General features: G+C 45.8%; 1 long non-coding RNA gene across 1 annotated transcript; it reads left to right on the top strand.

Annotated features, from left to right (window-relative positions):
- Positions 1-2,592: 2,592 nt before the first annotated feature.
- Positions 2,593-4,600, top strand: LOC136303450 (uncharacterized). The gene is made up of 3 exons (XR_010724225.1): positions 2,593-2,724; positions 2,847-3,066; positions 3,772-4,600. It is a non-coding gene; the product is annotated as an uncharacterized lncRNA (long non-coding RNA).
- Positions 4,601-5,695: the final 1,095 nt, after the last annotated feature.

Here is a 5,695-nt window from a genome sequence, read left to right as displayed (position 1 = left end):
CCCTCACATTTCCCTCCATTTTTTCCTCTATGTTTTTCAGCCTTCCCTGATCATGTTTCTTAGAATTTTCCCATCATATTTCCTGCCTTTTCCTCCTCTCACCTTCCTCTCCTACTTTCACTCACGTCTTCACCATTTTCCCCTCAGTTTTCTCAGCCTTTCCCACTCAGGTTTCCTTCCCTTTTTTCCCTCACACTTCCCTCCTTTTTCCTCTCCCATTTCTCACACTTGTCACCTCATGTTTTCTGCCTTTTTCCCCCTCACATTTCTTAACCCACTGCTTCCTGTCAGTGACTCTTCTTCTTCAGTAGTTGATGAGCTTCTTTTCTTCTTTCCTGCAATCCCCTCCTCCAAAGAATGGGTGCCAGAGCAGCGCTCCAAGAAGCCCCTGCCCGTGTGTCTGCTGAACAGAATGGCTGTGCTCGACTTGAACAATCTCGTGAAGAACAACCTAAACTGCAGTGGACTTTCAATTCCCTCTAGTCTTCATAGTGTTCTAAAGAAATAGGTACCCTGAGGGATACACGTCGCAGGTGCGCAGCCGCTGCACCATCCGCCTCAAGCAGATCCCATCTCCGTTTTCATCACCTCACAGTGACTGTGACTCCTGCCTGGACGAAACCACTTGTGATGCTGCTTGATGCTAATTGAAGTCCATGTGGACATTCCCAGCACTTTTTCCTGCACTTTCTGCCCACCAAGCAGAAATGGAGCTTTTTAGAAGCTTCTTACAGTGACACCTGAAAGAGCAGTGCTGCCGTCAGCACGTTCCCAGCCTTTCTTCCCTGGGAATATTTCTTTCCCAGAGCCAGCCTCACACCCTGTGTGCCCCGTAGGAAAAGTGCTTTCCCTACAAAGCTGAAGGGATTTTCAGGGAGTCCCACCCAGCAGAAAATGCCTGAGAGGGGCTATGGATGGTGTCCAGCAGCTCCTCGTGGCCCAGCAACCTTCCCCAAACACCGAGCGCTTCCAGGAAACGGGAAAGAAACACACATCCCATGGGCCTGGGAAGAGGGCCTGGCTGAATCTCTGCTCCTCACACACATCTTCAGGGGAAGGAGGAAAAATAAACGGGCTCCAAACAGGATAAATGGCTCCCTGCGGGGCTTGGCTGGGGGTTTATCCTACAGCCACAGCATCCCAGTCCCAATGGATGCAGGGCCTGGCTCAATCCCAGTTTGGGGCTGGAAGAAAAGCACCAACAATCAGCTTTGCTGAGGCAGAAGCCTGTGGTGGAGCTGTGAGAAAACCTTTGTGCTGTTGCAATGTTTTCCTCATTGCTTTTGTGCGCTCTGCAAACAGATTTGGCAAGCAGGCATGGTTACCCTGGGATCCTCCTCCAGGATTTATTGGGGGTGTTTAATACCTGCCCCAACCACCCTGCATTTCCCTGAGCTGGCACTAAATGCTGGCCCTGAAGTGACAATTTATGGTTGGGTCTGTTGTCTCAGGATAAACCACAAAGCCAATAGTGGTTGTAAAAGTGCCACTCCCAAAGCGTCCCACTCCCAAAGAGTCCCCTTCCCAAACTGTCCCAAAATGTCCCATTCCCAGTGTCTCATTCCCAAAGTGTCCCATTCCCACAGTATCCCAAAGAGTCCCATTCCCAGTCTCCTACTCCCAGTGTCCCATTCCCAAAGTGTCCCACTCCCAAAGTGTCCCACTCCCAAAGTGTCCCACTCCCAGTGTCCCACTCCCAGTGTCCCATTCCCAGTGTCTCACTCCCAAAGTATCCCGTTCCCAAAGTGTCCCACTCCCAGTGTCCCCTTCCCAGTGTCCCACTCCCGGGGCCTGGGGAAGCTCCTGCTGGTCGTTCCCATCACCTCCCAGCTGAGGGACAAGGAAGAAAACCCAGGGATAAAATGTCTGCAACTCCTGTTCTGATAACAGCTGGGAAGGTGCTTTAGCCCCCAGGCACTGCTGCCTCCAATCCAGGTTATCTTTGGGTTGGAATCATGGAATTTGGGGTGGAAGGACCTTCAAGCCCCACCCTGCCACGGGCAGGGACACCTCCCACTGTCCCAGGGGCTCCAAGCTGGCCTTGGACACTCCCAGGGATCCAGGGGCAGCCACAGCTGCTCTGGGAATTCCAGCCCAGCCCTCCCCACCCTCCCAGGGAGGAATTCCTTCCCAAGATCCCATCTAAATCTCTCCTCCTGTAGTTTAAAGCCATTCCCCCTTGTCCTGGCACTCCAGGTCCTTGTCCAAGGTCCCTCTGCAGCTCTTTCAGGCTCCCTTGTGGTCTTGGAAGGCCCCAGTGAAATCTCCCCAGGTCTTTCTCTTCTCCAGGCTGGACAGCCCCAACCCCCAGTCTGAGCAAAGTCTCCTGCCGCCAGCTGCAGAAAAACGCAAAAATATCCAACAACTTCTCCAATTCTGCATTTGTAGTTAATGAAACAGATTGATGAGGGAAAACCCAAATTGCTTTATCAGCAAGGCTGAGCTGAACCAGCCCCTCCTAAACTCTTGAGAAGTGACTTTGTAATTTTTTTCTCATGTGTAGAAAGCTTAAGATTCCGTGTCTGGAGTCCTTCAGCAAAGAAAAGTAGACTTTTTACCAGAAAGATCTTTCTTGTCCCAGTATCTTTTCAGAATACTTTTAAATAAGTAAATGCTGCACATTGTAGTCTCTTGATTTGCCAGCATTTCCTGTATCACTACTGGTATCCCAGGTTTTCCTCTGGCATAGAAATTGCAGGAGTAAACTTTTACTGCTTTTTTTTGGTAATACAGTACTGCTTGAAAGTAAAATTACTCATGTCAGGAATCTAAAGTTATTTCAGCATCAGACTCTTCTCTGCCGTGCAATGCTATGATGTTGTTTTTTTTATTTTTTTATCCTCCAGAATTATTCAGAGCTATATTTTGAGGGAAGAGGCTGGAACCCTCTCATCAGAGGCCTCTGACTTCAACAAAGTTCACTTGAGCAGGCGTGGTGGGATTATGGCATCTCTGTATACATCTCACCCTGCAGACAGTGGGCTCACCTTGGAACTCTCCTTAGAGATAAACAGGAAGCTTCAGGCTGTGTTAGAAGATACATTCCTGAAGAATATTACATTGAAAGTGAGTAGCTGTGCCAGTTCTTGTGCACATTCTTGTGGTTCTTAGATGCTTCCTTCACTGCATGCTGTGAAAGGCTTTTCAGAAGTCAGCTCATTGTGATTTGGTGCCACTGATAGCATTGAGGTTAACCGGGGAGTTACGTGACATGATGCCATGTTCCTCCAGTTTGGTACCCTCAGAGTATGCTGCACTAATGGGCTGCTGCTTGAGATAAGACCTGGAGTGCCTGTGCCTTCAGCAGGGCAGGGTCTCTCCATGCTCTCCCCTGGGCATGTGGAACCAGGAGCATGGGCTCTGCCTGCCTGGCCCTCCTGAGCTGCTGGGGCAGCACCTCTGCTGCCACGGAGAGCTGGCAGGCTGGAAAATGGTGTGCAGGCTGCCAGCTGGGCTGCAGGGTTGTGCACAAGCTGGAGATCTCTTCCTGTAATCATCATTTCCCTTAAATGCTTAGGGGAACTAGCATTCTACCTTCTGGGCATCCTGTGGAGTACTGGTAACTGCAAAAAAGGACTTGCCAAGAGCTTTGAGTTTTTTATTGAAATGAGTTTGGTTTTTTTCTGACTCTGATAATTTGCATTTGTTCTGGATACTTGAAAGTATCAACCTGCTGACATAAACACTAATTTTGACTTATTAGTGTATTTTGTGCTGATGGATTAATTTCCCTGTATAACTTATCTTATCATTTTTTTCCCTCCCACGAAGGAAAACCTGCAAACTTTAGGAACAGAAATAGAACGGCTTATTAAACACAAGCATGAACTGGAACAGAGAATAAAGCAGACATAACTAAAACTTCTGGGGACTAACCAATGTGAAGATGCAGAAGAGGCAGGTGCTACAGACCACTGTGTTTTGCATTCTGCCTGCCAGCACAAGCATCTGGGTTTTTGCAAAAGAAGCCTTTGGCCACATAGGCTCACTTGTGTGAGAGATCAGCAGGGTTTGGCATCTGTGTGGTTCCGTCTACCCAGTACCCCAGAGCCTGAGGTACTGCTGGAATTCACTGCACACTACATTTATCTGAAACTTCTATTTGAATTACAGATGCTTTGCAGTGCAGACTGTTTGGAGTGAGTTGCCATGAGATTTTAATTTCTGCACTGTGTAATTAATCAGTCTCTTAATGATGGAGCTTGAAAAAAAAATAAAGCCAATTATGTCTTAGTTGCTATTGAACATATCCAGTGTTACTGAGCTTTAAAGGCTTTCAGATGTTTATTTCCTTTCTTGCATATTATTTCTGATCTTTGGGTTGATTAAGCATTTTTGACATGTGCATGGAATAATGCTTTATTACAAAAGTTTGGGTTTTAAGTGGTGGCCATAATATTGCATATTTTTTGCTTTAGATTAACATTCAACTGGTCAATTTCTTTATTCCAGAGGAGTGAAACAACAGTAAAACTAAGGAGAATTTGAAAGTGTTCTGATTCAGTTCTTGAGTTCATTTAGTTGAAACCAATGTCAGTTCAGCAAATCTTGTAAACCCTTGATCCTTAGACATGCGGATCAAAAGAAGTTTGATACCAGATAATTGGTTAATGAAGTTCTCTGGGCTTCTGCATCACTAACAGCATTGAAGGAATTTAAGCTGCCCATTGTAAATCTATGTAAGTATATGCACACATGATGATTACATCTGTTTTCAAAGACAGCTGGAAGCTAATGAAACTTTCTCATTAGCTGTGACTAGACTAACTAGTGACAATATTGGTAAGAAATAAGAAATAGATCTAAATGGGATTCTAATCTATTGTTGTGAAAGTGGCACAGAAATCTGTGCGACTCCTTGATTTTACTGTCGTGAAGAATTAATTGGTCAAAGTAACTGAAAACTGTTGCTTAGTCCTTCAGTGGCTGAGAGGGTGATGGGGGAAGAGTGACAAGGTTTGGTTTAGTCACAACATCATGTTCACATTTGAATTCCAGGATAAGTAATGTACAGGATCTGAAATATCTTTATTCCAGCAGTAAATGTGTAGTTTCTGTATCTATCACCTTTTGACCAAAATCAATTGATCAGATCACCGTGTAAATACATACTTCAGGTTTTTATTAAATACTTGAACTTCCTATTGCCATGTAAAAAAGAGTCAATGTACATTTACAATAGCAATGCTTTAGCTACTTTAATCAAAATGGGGAGTGTGGGGAGAATCCGTCTTACTGCAGGTACTGTTTGCGTTGTACACAAAACAAGGGACCTGAATTTGGCAGCACAGAGAAGGATAATTGATCAGACATCTGGGTGACTTAGGGGTGTGAACACTCGGCTAGAAGCAGCTGGACTGTCTGCAGACTGTTCTGGCCCCCACCAAGACTCTTCTTGTTGCCCTCGAGTGCCTCTTGCTGTAGGCAGGGGCTCCGAGCGGTGCTGCGGGGTTCTGCCCCTCCGTGCTGGCCGCCGGCCCCTGCTCGCCTATTGCATTTCACCTTTTTTTTCCTCATTTTTTTGGGTCAATTTTGGTCAATTTTTTGATCTTTTTTTTTGGCTTATTTTTTGGCTCCTTTTGGGCCAAATTTTGGACATTTTTGACATTTTTGATCTTTTTTATCATTTTGGGTGGTTTTGGCTCCTTTTGGGTCAATTTTGGACAATTTTGACTCATTTTTGAATATTTTTGGG

Source organism: Chamaea fasciata, unplaced genomic scaffold (genome assembly GCF_029207755.1).
Source record: "Chamaea fasciata isolate MVZ Bird 193981 ecotype frontalis unplaced genomic scaffold, bChaFas1.0.hap1 SCAF_34, whole genome shotgun sequence".
NCBI lineage: Eukaryota > Metazoa > Chordata > Aves > Passeriformes > Sylviidae > Chamaea > Chamaea fasciata.
Note: the sequence above shows the minus strand (reverse complement) of the source record. Positions and strands in the feature narration are given on the sequence as shown.